Here is a 16,837-nt window from a genome sequence, read left to right on the forward strand (position 1 = left end):
AGGTAGCACTCAGCATGTAGTTAAATTATGCTTACCAGCTACTGGATGATAAGATGTAGTTTAGTCAATCAATCAATTTTGCAGCATATTTTTAATTTCTCCAGATATTCATACGGATTGATTGCTATTGTTCCATTAGGTAACATCATTGCATTATTTTAAGGTTGATATCATTAGCCCCAGGAACATGCAAAATATTAAAACTTAGTGTTTAAAGAAAAGGTGACCTTGTATTTAAGAACACAGATAAATAGTAAATGAGCTGTATAACCTCCAACATTGATGTTTCAAGGTAATTTAATAACAAGACCCTTAACTAAAATACTGAAGTGCAGTACTATACATCACACTTAGAGGCATTCATAGCCTGTAAGGGCAATTAGTTACACTGACTTTTCCAATTCTGCCGTATTAAATCCAATTAATCTAACATTGTTGAAAGATACCTTGGTTTTATTAGACATTTTCTAGGCATTTTCAGTCATTAATAACACTTTTAAATTCATATTTGTAGCCTGGAAAGACAAGTGTTTGTTTGTTTCCAAGACAATAGTTCAGATGTTATATTTAGTTTTTATAAAGATTGGTCAAGGTCAACCGTGTGTGTGTGTGTGTGTGTGTGTGTGTGTGTGTGTGAGAGAGAGAGAGAGAGAGAGAGAGAGAGAGAGAGAGAGGAGGTAATTTTATTGCTAAGATTTTATTGCTATGACTTTGGAAATAAAAACCTCTACTCCTGACGACCCTGATGATTTCTCATGTTAGCCTTAATCTGTTATCTCCAAGGAGGCAGAAACAAGATTTTGCTGTTTATTTGCAGAGCATTGTATTTTTATAGATATTAATTTTGATTCCAAAGGAGCAATAGTTTATATTAAAACTGTAACAAAATTAAGAAGAGAAATACATGGAACAAAAATTCATCTCAATTATTCTAAATGGCAGTCCTCAAGTGATATTTAGGTAGTGTATCTTAGTCTTTAAGAACTCCAGTTTGGAGTCAGAGAAACGTGAGCTTGAGTCTCAGCTGCTCTCACCTTCTTTGTGGAGATTTTCTGATAATGGGCAATGTAATTATGTTTTCTAAATCTTATTTTCCTCATTGATAAATGGGTAAAACAAGAACACCAATTATATTAGCTTGTGTAAATTATTATCATTGTTATGCATTTCTTTCATGTTCAAACAAGGAACTAAATTATTAAAAATGTATCTGTCACTAAGATTATCAAAGAACTTACAGCACTTACCAAGTGTATGACTAATAGAAAATAGGAAGGAAATAGCACCTGCCACTGCTAGTTGCTGACCAGTTTGTTAGTCATTTCTACTTTCTTTTTTGCAATAAAAATTCTAATTTTCTTCAGATTTGAAGGAAGCAATGTGTCTACACAAATCATGACTAGTGATTAATGTAATCTAGTCAATTACATTAGTCCCATATCTTTTACTTGATTTAGGGCTGAAGATGTGACCCTGTTTTGGTAAAAAAGACGTAAGAGTTATCCTGCTGAGGACCCTTGGAGAAACAGTTTCCTCTCTAATTAAAAGAGGAAAGTGCGTAATTAGGCCCTTCACTTTCTCCCCACCTTTGCCTATGTACACAGTTACATTGGAGACTGAAGTTTGTAGCAGCAGCAGCCACAGGCAATCATGAGGGAAGAGTTTAGAGACTCATAAATGACTGAAGGGCCTGATGTGGTTGAACTGCTGAATTAACCTCTGAACTTCTTGTCATTCAAAATTTATTACTATAACCATCTGTTTAAGCCGCTGATGGTAGAGATGCTATTATTTGAAACCAAAAGCATTGTAGGCTGCTGCTATTGTTAAAATGCATAATTCTATTTATGTTTTACTTTGGGTAGTCCCAAATAAGGATGGAGAGGGGTAATGTCTCAAAATGCTTAAATTTAATAATTGATGTATTTCATTTATTCATTGATTGGACACATGTTTATTCAACTGTAAAAGTGAAGCAAATATATATTAGGTATTGGGGGAAACACTAAACAAATTTGACAGGATAGTGAATGAGCGACAGCACCTTATAAGGAAATCCTGTAAGAGTGGAAGTATGACAGAACAGAATTTTAATCTGGGCATTGCAATAGTACACGTTGTGGCCTTCAATTACTTAGTTTCTCAGAGTCTCTGTAAAGTGAGTATATAGTGATCCCTACCTCTAGTATCCCTTCAAAAATTGGTGATTAGTGATCATTTATTATTTAAGCACTATCCCTAACCTAAATAAATAAATAGTTGGATGAATGGGCTAATGATACATTTTCTTGTTGGTACTAACAATGACATATTTTGCTGCAACTTTAGTTCTCTAGAAAAAAAAAAAGAAGAAGAAGAAGGAGGCCTGGCATGGTGGCTCATGCCTGTAATCCCAGCACTTTGGGAGGTTGAGGTGGGTGGTCACCTGAGGTGGGGATTTTGAGACCAGCTTGACCAACATGGAAAAACCCTGTCTTAACTAAAAATTCAAAATTAGCAGACTGTGGCGATGCATGCCTGTAATCCCAGCTACTCAGGAGGCTGAGGCAGGAGAATTGCTTGAACCCGGGAGGTGGAGGTTGTAGTGAGTCAAGATTGCACCATTGCACTCCAGCCTGGGCAACAAGAGCAAAAATGCCATCTCAAAAACAAACAAACAAACAAAAATATGAAACATTTATTTTAGAAAATGTCACTTAAAATTCAGTTACTAGAAATTTCAGTAAAGATGTAGAAATGTTTATAAAAATAAGGCTATTGAGAGAGTATGCTATCTATGAACCATTTATTTTTCTGTGGATTTTCCTCTCTGCATTATTTTGCAGCACTAGTTATATATTTTTTGCTTAAAAAAATTAGGCCAAAATAAAATTTATGTATATTCACTTTTATTTGAAAATAGCATCTAAAATAATCAAAATCTCTTCACATTAAAAGAACCAGGTAAATATAGGTACTTATAAAAAATATAATTAATACACACAAGTAATTTTAGTGATAAATAATTAAATATATATAATAATGACTATTAAAATATTAATAAAGTTAGCCCTCCATACATGAAAGTTTTATGTATTTTTCTGTTTTTATTTATTTTTTTTATTTATTCATTTTTTGAGACAGGGTCTATCACTCTGTAACCTAGGCTGGAGTTTTAAATGGTCAACTTTAGATGGGCAGATGTACAGTAGATTATATACAAATACGATGCTATTTTATACAAGGGATTTGAGCATCCATAAGTTTTATATCTGTGGGGGTCCTGGAACCAATCCTCCATAGATACTGAGGGAGGACTGTATATATTTGTGTGACCACTATTAGTTTTCATCTGTATTTTACTGACATATACCCAGAAATCATGTAAAGGGAAATCATATTTGGCAAAAGAATTGGAGCCTTAGCCTTATTGAATACAACCTAAAAATAAAGTATCAATTGTCAAATCACCTACACACAACAGTAGCAATCATAGCTAACATTTATTGAGCTAGATATTTTATGCTAGACTTACAGGTGCTAGACACTGTTCTAAACATTCTGTAATATTAATTCACTTAAATTCATGATGTTATTGATATTATTCTTATTTTACAGAGGAAGAAACCGGTATAGAGAGTTTTATTAACTTGTTTAAAGGTATACGGTTGGTAAGTGGCAGATCTGGAGTGTGATCTGGGATATGACTGAGGCACTCTGCTGTAGATCCCATGCTTTTAACTATCACATACCTTACTTGGATGAGTGAGATTTAGATTGGGACAGCATTAGTAAGTGCTAATGATTTAGATCTTAAATGCTTGAAGTTTCTGAGAAATAAAAATTCAATAAGGCTTTGAGTAAGTACTGATGGTTGCTTGTAGAAAGAGGGCTTTTTCTAGAAACCTGATAAGTTACAATTTGAATAGGGAGTTCATCAAGGAATGTGTGCATTCAGGCAGAGCAAAGAGCAAGAGTAAAAATACTAGTGCAGTAGTAAACTTATAACATATATGAGATTTTAAGGATATGGATGAAAACATTTCAAGGAAACAATTTTTTTATTAATTTGTTGTTGATTCCTTTTCTTTGTAGTTTCCATGCCCTTCTATTCCCTTCAGAGATCATTCTTAATTCAGTGATGTGGCAGGCTTAGTAATGACTCTCTAAAGATATCCACACCCTAATCCCTGGAAACTGTCGGTGAGTTTCATTACAGGGCAAAAGAGATTTTGCATATATATTTAAGATTATGAATTTCAAAACAGGCAGATTACTCTAGATTATCCAGGTGAGTGCTGATATGGTTTGACTCTGTGTCCCCACCCAAATTTCTTCCTGTAGCTCCCATAATTCCTACATCTGTGGGTGGGACCCAGGGGGAGATGACTGAATCATGGGGGTTGGTCTCTTCTGTGCAGTTCTTATGATAGCAAAGGAGTCTTATGAGATCTAATGATTTGAAAAGTGGGAGTTTCTCTGAACAAGCTCTTTATTTGCCTGCTGCCATCCACGTAAGGTGTGACTTCCTCCTCCTTGCCCTCTGCCATAATTGTCATACCTCCCCATCCACATAGAACTGCAAGTTCATTAAATCCTTTGTTCTGTATAAAGTCCCTAGCCTCAGGTATGTCTTTATCAGCAGTGTGAACACAGATCAATACAGTAAATTGGTAACAGAAGAGTGGGTGCTGCTGAAAAGATACATAAAAATGTGGAAGCAACTTGCTGATAATGACAGGGACAATAAAATCCAAGCAGAGATGTTCTCAGATAACAATGAGGAGCTTGTTGGGAACTAGAACAAAGGTGACTCTTACTGTGTTTTAGCAAACAGACTGGTGGCATTTTACCTCCACCTTAGAGATCTGTGGAACTTTGAACTTGAGAGAGATGATTTAGAGTATCTGGCAGAATAAATTAAGCAGCAAAGCACCCAAGAAGTGACTTGGGTGCTGTTAAGGACATTCAGTTTTATAAGGAAACCAGAGAATATAAGTTTGGACAATTTGAAGCCCAACAATGCAATAGAAAAAAAAATACCATTTTCTAAGGATAAATTTAAGCTACTAGAAAAAATTTGCATAAGCATCAAGGAGCTGAATGTTAATCCCGAAGACAATGGGGAAAATGTCTCCAGGGCATGTCAGAGGTCTTCACGGCAGACCTTTCCATCACAGGCTGGGAAGCATAGACAGAAAACATGATTTTTGTGGGCTAGACCCAGGGCCACCCTGCTGTGTGTAGCCTAGGTACTTGGTGTTCTGCATCCCAGCTGCTACAGCCACACTAAAAGGGCCCAAGGTACAGCTCAGGCTGTGACTTCAGAGGGTGCAAGACCCAAGTTTTGGCAACTTCCATGTGGTGTTAAGCCTGAGAGTGCACAGAAATTGAGGACTGGGGTTTGGGAACCTCTGCCTAGATTTCAGAAGATGTATGGAAATGCCCGGATGCCCAGGCAGAAGTTTGCTGTAGAAGCAGGGCCCTTATGAAGAGCCTCTGCTAGGGCAGTGCAGAAAGGAAATGTGGAGACAGAGTCCCTACTGTGGCACTGCCTAGTGGAGCTTTGAGAAGGATATTGTCCTCCAGACCCCAGAATGGTAGATCCACTGACAGCTTGCACAGTGCACCTGGAAAAGTTACCGACACTCAATGCCAACCTGTGAAAGCAGCCAGGAGAGAGGGGTGGAGCTGCCCAAGACCATAGGAACCCATCATTGCATCAGTGCAACCTGGATGTGAGACATGAAGTCAAAGGAGTTCATTTTGGAGCTTTAAAATTTTACTGTCCCTCTGGATTTTGAACTTGCATGGGACCTGTAGTTTCTTCATTTTGGTCAATTTCTCTCATTTGGAATGTCTGTATTTACCCAATGCTTGTACCCGCCTTGTATCTAGGAAGTAACTAACTTGCTCTGATTTTATAGGCTCATAGGTGGAAAGGACTTGCCTTGTCTCAGATAAGACTTTGGACTGTGGACTTTCTAGTTAATGCTGAATGAGTTGAGACTTTGAAGGACTATTGAGAAGGCATGATTGGCTTTGAAATGTGAAGATATGAGATTTGAAAGGGTCCACGGGTGGAATGATAAGGTTTGGTTCTCTGTGCTCATTCAAATCTCATCTTGAGTTGTAACTCTCATGGTTCTCACATGTTGTGGGAGGATCCTGGTGTGAGGTAATTGAATCATGGGAGTGGGTCTTTCCCATCCTGTTCTCATGATAGTGAATGGGTCTCATGAGATCTGATGGTTTTAAAAAAAAGGAGTTTCTCTGCACAAGCTCTCTCTTTGTCTGCTGCTATCCATGTAAGATGTGACTTGTTCCTTCTTGCCTTCCACCATGATTGTGAGGCCTCCACAGCTACATGGAAGTGTAAGTTCACTAACCCCTTTTTCCAGTATAAATCACTCAGTCTTGGGTATGTCTTTTTCAGCAGTGTGAAAAATGGTCTAATGCAGGCACAGTCTAATCACTCCTATGAGTCCTTACGAGCAGAAACCTTTGGACTCAGGAAGATACAGTAGCAGAAGAAGGGAGAACAAGTGTGGCAGAAGGGGCATTCAGAGAAATTCCAAGCCTAAAACTCAATGTGCTATTGCTGCTGCTGAGATGCAAGAGTCACATGGGACAACCAGAGAGAGGCGTCTGGAAGCTAATTGTGGTTGTTGGCTGATAGGAAGCAAAGAAAGGAACTATCTCTACCATATTAAGAAACTGAAATCTGTTAACAGGCTGAGTGAACTTGAAGTAGAGTCATCTCTATAGCCTCCAAGAAAAAGCTCAGTCCTGTTGACACCTTGGTTTTAGTCCAGTGAGATCCATTTCAGGTTTCCAAACTACACAAACTGTGAGATAATAAATGTATGTTGTTTTAAGGCACAAGTTTGTGGTAATTTGTTACAGCAGTAATAATAATTTTTAAAAAAGCAGATGGTGTGTAGAAGATTATATATCTGGATAATGATGAGGCAGGTGTAAACTGTGGCAAAATTTCTATCATTTTTCCTGACTCCCTACTTCATGTTCTGATAATAATGGAAATATAAATACTCCAAAACCTTTTTCTTATGTTACTCAGTAGTCTGGTATTAAAAATTGTATATTTCTACTTTTATCTGTCAAGATTTTTAACTAGAAATATCATTTCTTAAAGTATTTTTAAAATGGCACATTGGATAGATAGTTTTTCTTCTCTCTGCAGTAGGAGTTTTCACTTAACTGGGATATTTTTATTCTTAGCCAATACTTACAGAAAAACAGTGGAACAAAGAGTTTTGTTACTCTGAGAGTTTTTTGAGATTAGATCCTTTATCGATTTTTATATGAGGGAAAAAGAAGAACAAGATTTCCCTGCTGGTATATTAGAATATAAAAAGAAAACATTTAAGGCTGCTCTCTACTTATTGGTTATGAGATAGGTGCTGGTAACTCAGGTTGTTTGTGTTGTGGTTTTTAACATATGAAATTTATGCCTTTTGTGAAGGGAAATAATTCTAGAACTGAATGTGTTTTTCCTCTTGGTTTATATTTGTATTACTTTTTATACTCCAGACTTTATCATGGTCTACTGCCCTCAAGTGGATCTGTTTGTGAGAACTAAAAACAAAAATTCCTAATCAAAAACTTGTTAATAAATTCAGCTGGCCTCCTTTTACAATTAATCTAGTTAGTTTAGTATTTATAAACATACAACATTGAATTTTGGAATAATTACTTTTCAGCACTAAAACTGTGAAGCTTATCTGAAAAGACTATTCTATCCTGAACCAATTTCCATCAGAAACTTAGGAAAATAACCAACAAACCTGAGCTTAAAGCAGAGGATTTTTTCTTTCACTGAATGAATTTGAAGTGAATACGTTTTGTTGATTAGCTTAGCTATCTTACTTTTTGTTTGTGCATTCAAATAATCGAATCTGTAGTAAATAGAAGTGTCTCTTTTTTTATGTGCTTAAACTTCAGAAATAACACTAAGAAAAATTTAGAATTTAAAATTCCACATAGTTAACCTTGAATGAAAACAGCATTATCGGGATTATGAGACTGAATTGACTTAGAATAATTTAGAATATGTTTACCTAACTTCTTTTGAGAATAACAGTATTTTAATACTTACATTTTCAATCATGTTGATTCCAGAACTTACATTACTGATTATCTTAGCTTATAAGGAAAAAACATTTAAATAAATAATGTATTATTTGTTTCATTTTTTTTTTTATTGTCAAGAAAAATACTTTAGAACCTCCTCACCTTAAATTGGACTTTTTCTTCCTTGTTGTGACTCTGTTCCATGCTAAAAAAAAACAAACAAGCACTTTGCCTGACATAGATAAACTATTATAATTTGTATCTTCAGATTTTGTAAAGTACTTTTTATTATTTCTTAAAAATCTGGTTATAAATATAATACATTGTGATTCTAAAAATGTTTGGGGAAAATTTTGTGGAAAAGACAATAGAAATCACCTCTGACTAAACAATACAAATAGTATTTTGGGGGATGTTTATTTTAAAAACCTTTATTATACATATATAATGGACACTTTGCAAGAAAATTAGTATAATTTTTATGTCTTTCATATTAAAATATCTTTCACTTGGCCCAAGACATACTTGTGAGGAATATATGGATGGTCAGAGAAGATAAGTAGAAAAACAAAGCATTATAATGAACTTTTGCCATTCAAAACAAGATTTTTCCAGAATTTCTTCAAAACTAGTCTTTATATTAGAGATAAGGAATTTTCTAAATTCATTTTACTTCACATTTAACCTATTAAGTGGCAGGACCCAGAGGGTTTTCTTGTTTGTTTGTTTGTTTTGTTTTTGAGACAGTCTCATTCGATCACGCAGGTTGCAGTGCAGCCATGCAATCTTGGTTCATTGCAACCACCACCTCCTGTGTTCAAGCCATTCTCCTGCCTCAGCCCCCCAAGTAGCTGAGATTACAGGTGTCCGCCACTCCACTCCACTTATTTTTGTACTTTTAGCACAGACGGGGGTTTCACCATGTTGGCCTCAATCTCCTGACCTCAGGTGATCTGTCCGTCTCAGCCTCCCAAAATGCCAGGATTATAGACGTGAGCCACTGTGCCTGGCCTTTTTTTTTTTTTTTAAATAACAACTTAAAAGAATATACCCTATCTTTCCTTAACGTTTCAGAAGCTAGAGTTAGGAAAAAGGAATGTGACCAAGAATTGAGGAAACATGACAAGGACAGGAGAGAAAAAGAAAGAGGAAAAAGAGATTGAGTAGGAGTGTAAGATACAAGTTAATTGTGCCCTGTCTCCAATCCAACCCAAAGGGCTAAGCTTCAAAATGGGATGGGGAAAGGGTTAATTTAACAATATACTATGAAGCTGTAAAAAACACTGAAGGCAGACTCGAATTGAACTAAAATTAGGTGGCCATTTAAGGGGACAGAGCTGACAAGTAGGCAGAGTGAAGAAGAGGGAGTCAAATTTGCATGTAAGGCTCATGGGGTTATATGGTGCTGTGCAGGCTTGAGTGCCTAGCTGCCAATTGCGGTAGGTGATTTAAAGGATGTCCAGTACTTATAGCAGAGGATACAGGTGGGGCAGGTTAATTGGAAAATATGACAAAGCTTCAAAAATGAATTTAGACAGTGAGAGTTTTGTGGAAGTCATGTCAACCAGAGGGCTACTGAGGATAGACTGAAGGGATGTAAGGTCGTGAATTGTGGCATCTGTTGATACCCACTTTAAACACAAACAAGGAGAGCCAGGCAGACAAAGGATGTTGCGTGAAGCACAGAGTAGCAAAAGGTTTCTTGGCTCGTTCAATGACTGAATTCTGTTCAACAAAGTTACGTGACTTCTTTTGCCTGCATGCATCTGGACATCATCTTAGAAAGAAGCAGGGGTTCCGTGAGAAACAGAAATAGGAGAAGCTGAATAATTATTTCAAAAGATGAATTCATTGCATTTTCCAAATATTTGACTTGACTAAAGATCAAGTAAGAGTTAAGTAAATACAGTTTTCCCTGCTGCTGAAGCAGTAGAAATTTGACAGTGTTAAACAAAGACTATGGGAGACCATTGCTTTGGACTGAACTCCTGCGCTAGGCTCCAGTAGACAAGACTAAACCAAAACAGCATCACTCATGGTAAATGCCACATAATCAAACATTAAGGGAACAGCGAGGTCCCCAAGAAAACCAGTTTTTCATAAAAACAGGAGATTTCAATCTACCTGCATCAGAGTGATAAGGAAGGCCCTTCTGCTTCATCCTTACAAAAAAGTAACCTGACGTAACTTGATGTTTACCGGTTCCTTTTTCCATTGCTTTGTTTTCTTTTGCCAATCTTATATAACTATATATGTGAATACACACAGAGACATATATGTACACACAAGCATGTACAAAGGAAATAATATTTTTGTTTTAGCCTATCTATTAGAGCATATTTTCTCCCTTCAATAATTATGTTTGAAATTATGCATTTAAAAGTATGTATTGTGAAATATAACTTAGAAAACACACATTTGGGAAGTATATTCACATTAAGAAGCCTACTGTGGATTCCTTTAGTTTCACAATTTAATAAGTATTTACTAACATTAATATTGGATAATTTTTTATTTATAAAAATTATATCATTATTAAACTTTATCAACTACATATGTTCCATAAACAATATGATATAATTATTCTTTTAAAAATATTTACATAATGAACCTATACTCTATGATTTATTTTTATCCTATTTTTAGAACTCAACATTGTGTTAAGTATTTAATACATTTTAAATGTTGTATCATATGACATTATATGGTTAGGCCTTTTTATGTATATGGCCCAATATTAGATGACTATAACACAATTTTTTAATTTATTATATTATTGATAACATCTGATGCATTTTCATTACTTTGCTATCACAAACCACACTGCTCTAATCATTTTTGTACATGGATGTTTTATGATGAAGGGTAGGAATTTCTCTAGGGCATATCATACAGCTGGAATGGATGTATTATAGAGTACCAATATTTTCCACTCTATTCCCAATCTCAAACTATTTTCTGAATAGATTAAAGCAACAAAATTATACTTAGTAGCTGTGGAAAATATTCTCTTTAAGTAGATACTCTGCAGTTTGTGTATTTATTTCTTTAGCTGGAAATTTAGATTGTTTTTCTTTATTTGTAATTTATTTAACACCAGTAAAATTAATATCTTTGTGTACTTTATACACTGTGTCAAAGTTTCTATGTATTTCCTTTTAATCAATTTTTAGATTTGAAATTATGTTGATCAAGAGTTTGATCATTTTTGTGTTCTTGGTAAAATTTTCATTCCTAAATACATTCTTATATGAGATTATTCACATATATCAATTTCCTTGCCACCTGTGAAGCATAGTGCTGTTATTAAAAGTCATTGTACAGTAACCTCAAAGAACAAATAGATTTGACAGAATCAAGTATAGCATTTACAGTTTTTCTTACCTACATCAACTATTTACTATAAATAGGAGTGTTTGCCAGTTACCAGAATAGTAGGAATGCTATTTTTACTAAAATTCTTTTCATTAGAATATTGAAATTACTGTATATTAGTCTGAAAACATTTTTTAAGTGTCTATCATTTCTGGCTATGTCTTTTTTGCTTTTCAAGAGAAAAGACCTGTGATAAAAATTCTGAGAATCCTACTCTGATATGCAAAAGACCAAATGGTTCTCTATTTATGACTAGTGCAAAGCAAAGCAATATATGTACATATTTTTATCTAAATCATCATAGCATTTCTGAGAAAAACTTTAGTACACCTGGAAAAAAAAAGAAAGCTCAAATAATTCTAAAAAGGTTATCTGATATGTATCAAATCCGTAATTATTTTGCATTGATTTAAAACATCACTGGCTGTTCTTAAATATATTTCAAATTTGTTTAAATAGCGGCATATAAATTCCTTGAGATTTTATTTCAAATTATGTTTTATTTTTTAGATGCAAAGTTATTTGTAAAGGGTTAATCATGCAGAAATGTAAGCTGTGAATCAATAATAACCACGCTGGAAATTAACCTCTCAGGGAAAGTTAAATCTACTGAGACTGTACAAGACAGAGCTGCACTAATTCCAGTCAATTTTATTTAGATTGAATTGCCTACAACTAGAGCTGACTTAACTAGAGCCCTCAATTTCTTTTCTTTTTTTTTTTTCTTTTAGTAATGACCTAGGTGATTTGGCTTAAATTCACCTGGGGTTTTAAGACACAAAATCCTCCCCCATAAAGACTGCATGGTGTTTATGACCACCACAGGGATGGTTTAAAAAACAATGAAAAAAGTGGGCTTATGAAAAATAAAGCTGGCTAATTACAGTAAATGGGCTTAATTTAAAAACCACAGGTGCCTCTTTTATAAGGTTTGGTTGTGCTCTTGCCCATAGCATGTTTATATATTATGGGATGGAACTGAAATCTTTGCTGTGGCCAGCTTTTAATGGAAAACATTTGGTTCAACTCTATTTACAGTTTAGATCATATATGATGTCACAGAAAATATAAAACCTACAAAAGCATGTTTCTGCCTTGAGGAATATTGCATCTAATTCATTATTTATGAAATTCAAGTAAAATAATATCTATTAATGCCCTGTCAAAGAGCCCATTTGCTATATATTTTGTCTTAAGTAGAATTACAAATGGGTTTACTCAATAGTTTATATTATTTTACTTTTAGAAATCTGTGATATGAGAAGCATCAAGATATATTTAGTGAAAATAATTTTTGCTAAAATAATTTTGGTTATAGTGGATTTCCATAAGCTTATAAATGTGTGTGATTTTATATTCTAGGGCCTAAAACTCTCAAGTATATGTGTAAATTTTCACTCTTACATTTGCAAATTCACATCATTTAGTTTGGTTATTTTAGTAATGTTCATCTCTTGCAAGTGTAACATATATCCTATACAGAAGTCCTAGTAATCACCATGAATGAGAATATCTGTTTTTACTTTTGCCTAACTCTTAATACATGTATTTTTCTGATATGTTTCTCATGGATGTCATAGGCTTTCAAATCTCCCTACTCTAGGCACTGAGAGTTTATGTAGTTCCTTGGGGTTCTTGTGTTTCTAAATAAAGCGGGTATCTAATTTTTTTCTTGTCTTTGAGTAGTTAGAAGTCGCACTGTAATCAGAGATTTAGAACAGAATTACTTAATGAGAATCAGAAGAAAGACAATGAACCCCAAAGATTACCATCTTGAAATTAACTCAAGGCAATAAAGAGAACACAATTCATACAAATGCAATTTTTTTTTTAAATTACATTTTTAAGTTCTGGGGTACATATGCAGCTCCTGCAGGATTGTTACATAGGTACACATGCCGTGGTGGTTTGCTGAATCCATCCCCCTGTCACCTACATTAAATATTTCTCCTAATGTTATCCCTCTCCAATTCCCCCTGCTATCCCTCTCTTAGTCCCCCTGCCCCCCAATAGTCCCTGCTGTGTGATGTTCTCCTCCCTGTGTCTATGTGTTCTCATTGTTCAGCAACCACTTATGAGTGAGAATGTCCAGTGTTTGATTTTCTGTTTTTGTGTCAGTTTGCTGAGAATGATGGTTTCCAGCTTCATCCATGTCCCTGCAAAGAACATGGACTCATCCTTTTTTATGGCTGCATAGTATTCCATGGTGTATATGTGCCACATTTTTTTATCTTTGATGGGCATTTGGGTTGGTTCCAAGCTTTTGTTATTGTAAATAGTGGCACAATGAATATACATGTGCATGTGTCTTTATAATAGAATGATTTATAATCCTTTGGGTATATAACCAGTAATGGGATTGCTGGGTGAAATGGTAATTCTACTTCTAGATCCTTGAGGAATCACCACACTGTCTTCCACAATGGTTGAACTAATTTTACACTCCCACCAACAGTGTGAAAGCATTCCTATTTTTCCACATCCTCTCCAGCATCTGTTGTCTCCTTATTTGTTAGTGATTGCCACTGTAAGTGGCATGAGATGGTATCTCAGTGTGGTTTTGATTTGCATTTCTCTAATGACTTGTGATGATGAGCTTTTTTTCATATGTTTGTTGGCCACATAAATGTCTTCTTTTGACAAATGTCTGTTCATATCCTTCACCCGCTTTTTGATTTTTTTTTTTTTTTTTTGTAAATTTGTTTAAGTTCTTTGTAGATTCTGGATATCAGCCCTTTGTCAGATGGGTAGACTGCAAATTTTTTTTCCCATTCTGTTGGTTGCTGGTTCACTCTATTGATAGTTTCTTTTGCTGTGCAGAAGCTCTTAAGTTGAATTAGATCTTATTTGTCTATTTTGGCTTTTGTTGCCATTGCTGTTGGTGTTTAAGTCATGATGTCCTTGTCTATGCCTATGTACTGAATGGTATTGCCCAGGTTTTCTTCTAGGTTTTATGGTGTTAGGTCTTATGTTTAAACATTTAATCCATCTAGAGTTAATTTTTGTATAAGGTATAAGGAAGGGGTCCAGTTTCAGCTTTCTGCATATGGCTAGTCAGTTTTCCTAACACCATTTATTAAACAGTGAATCCTTTCCCTATTGATTGTTTGTCTTCATGTTTGTCAAAGATCAGATGATTGTAGATGTATGATTTTACTTCCAAGGCCTATGTTCTGTTCCATTGGTCTATATCTCTGTTTTGGTACCAGTACCATGCTGTTTTGATTACTGTAGTCTTGTAGAACAGTTTAAAGTCAGGTAGCATGATGCCTCCAGCTTTGTTATTTTTTCCTAGGATTGTCTTTGCTATGCGGGCTCTTTTGGGTTCCATATGAAGTTTAAGGTGTTTTTTTCCAGTTCTGTGAAGAAGGTCAACTTTAGTTTAATGGGGATAGCATTGAATCTACAAATTACTTTGGGCATTATGGCCATTTTCACAATATTGATTCTTCTTAACTGTCAGCATGGAATGTCCTCTTTTATTTCCTTGAGTAGTGATTTGTAGTTCTCCTTGAAGAGGTCTTTCACATCCTTTGTTAGTTCTATTCCTAGGTATTTTATTCTCTTTATAGCAATCGTGAGTGGGAATTCACTCATGATTTGGCTCTCTGTTTGTCTATTATCACTGTATATGAATGCTTATGATTTTTGCACATTGATTTTATATCCTGAGACTTTGCTGAATTTCCTTATAAGCTTAAGGAGATTTAAAAATATGGAATGCTTCACGAATTTGCATGTCATTTTTGCCCAGGGACCATGCTAATCTTATCTGTATTGTTCCTATTTTAGTATATGTGCTGCCGAAGCAAACACACAAATGCAGTTTCTAATTGCTTTGCAAAACAAACATGGAAACACTTCACCTAAAATTCACTGAGTAGTATCATTTTAGATACTTTATTGAATCTATAGAAAGATTCATAGATTTTAAATAAGCTATGAAATCTCACAAACTAGACATAGAGTTTTTAGTGAAATAGATACAGGGTATTTATCTATTCACTTTTTATATTTATAAGAGAAAAATCTCTGCAAGCTATTTTGGTTTAGTTATAATTTTATGGTTATATTTTGAAAGCATATGTATGTCACAGAATGAAACCCTCATGTTCTTAATCTGTAAAATCAAGGTAATTCATCCTCATTGGAAGTTTGAATAATGATGTTCCCTCCAAAATTCATGTTCAAACTTAATCTCCTTTGTAATGTTATTAAGAGGTGAGGCCTTTTGGGGAATTAAGTTATGAGGGCTCCAAAATCATGAACAGATTAGTGCCTTATAAAAAGGTTAGAGGAAACTAGCCTGAGTCCTTTTTACCCTTCTGCCATGTGAGGACACAAAGTTCACCTTCTCTGCCATGTTGAGGACATGGCAAAAAGACCCTCTTCAGGCATCAAATGCTGGCAGCTTGAACTTGGACTTCTCAGACTTCAGATTTGTCAGAGATAAGTTTCTCTTCTTTATAAATTACCTAGTTTTGAGTATTTTTAAATAGCAGCACAAATGAACTAGACATAGAGTTCCTAGTGAAATTACAGGCACTAAATAAATGGCACAATTATGTGGTTGTTGTTACATTAATATATTCATTTCTAACATTTATCTGAAAGATCCCTGTTTCAACAGTTACTAATTACATTTGATGGGGGACACATTTTCATACACAGGTCAAATATTTACATATGTCAATAGCAACTAGTATGATCCTGTTTTACTGATATTTTAAGAAAATTTCCACATAACTTTGTTTACATCTAAATACATTTCCATTCTCACCATTATACATTTTGAAAAGAACAATACTATTAAACAAAAATTAATAAAAACTTTTTCCATCATCTTATACGACTCAATATGTTAATAACAGCCTATAGAGTTTATTTAGCACCTACTACACTACAAATAATGTGTTATGTTGTGCATATTAAACGTACTTCTAGCCCTCACAACACACATATTATGATCACTTGGATATGATGTGAGGAGAGTTAAAAGGCTATGTGATTTGCCTAAAGTGGCTAAAACATGAACTATTACAGGTTTGTCTGACTGACTTTCCCAAATTTTCTAGAAACACAGTCATCTTTTATTGAGGTTGACTCAACCAACTGATGGTAAGCCTGAAGCTAGGTTTTCTAGATTTGCAAAGTTTATTTAAATAGGAATAACTTAATATTCTTTAACCTGTTCTGTACTACTATAAGAACGTACAATTGTCTCAAAGTTTTCCTTTTTATTTTGGATATTACTGACAACACTAAAGATTAAATGCTTTGCTCAGTAACAACAAATTTTTAGCCATATCTATATAAGATATGCTGATATTACTTTATTCTCCTTTAAAGAGTAAGTTCATGAAATATTGAACTTCCTAAATACTAACAA

General features: G+C 34.6%; 1 non-coding gene across 1 annotated transcript; it reads right to left on the minus strand.

Annotated features, from left to right (window-relative positions):
* Positions 1–15,157: 15,157 nt before the first annotated feature.
* LOC135271979 (U6 spliceosomal RNA) lies at positions 15,158–15,264 on the minus strand. Its single transcript, XR_010340102.1, has one exon. It is a non-coding gene; the product is annotated as a U6 spliceosomal RNA (small nuclear RNA).
* Between the last annotated feature and the right edge of the window lie 1,573 nt (positions 15,265–16,837).

Source organism: Aotus nancymaae, unplaced genomic scaffold, assembly GCF_030222135.1.
Source record: "Aotus nancymaae isolate 86718 unplaced genomic scaffold, 86718_ANA_hifiasm-v0.15.2.pri h1tg000006l, whole genome shotgun sequence".
NCBI classification, from domain to species: domain Eukaryota; kingdom Metazoa; phylum Chordata; class Mammalia; order Primates; family Aotidae; genus Aotus; species Aotus nancymaae.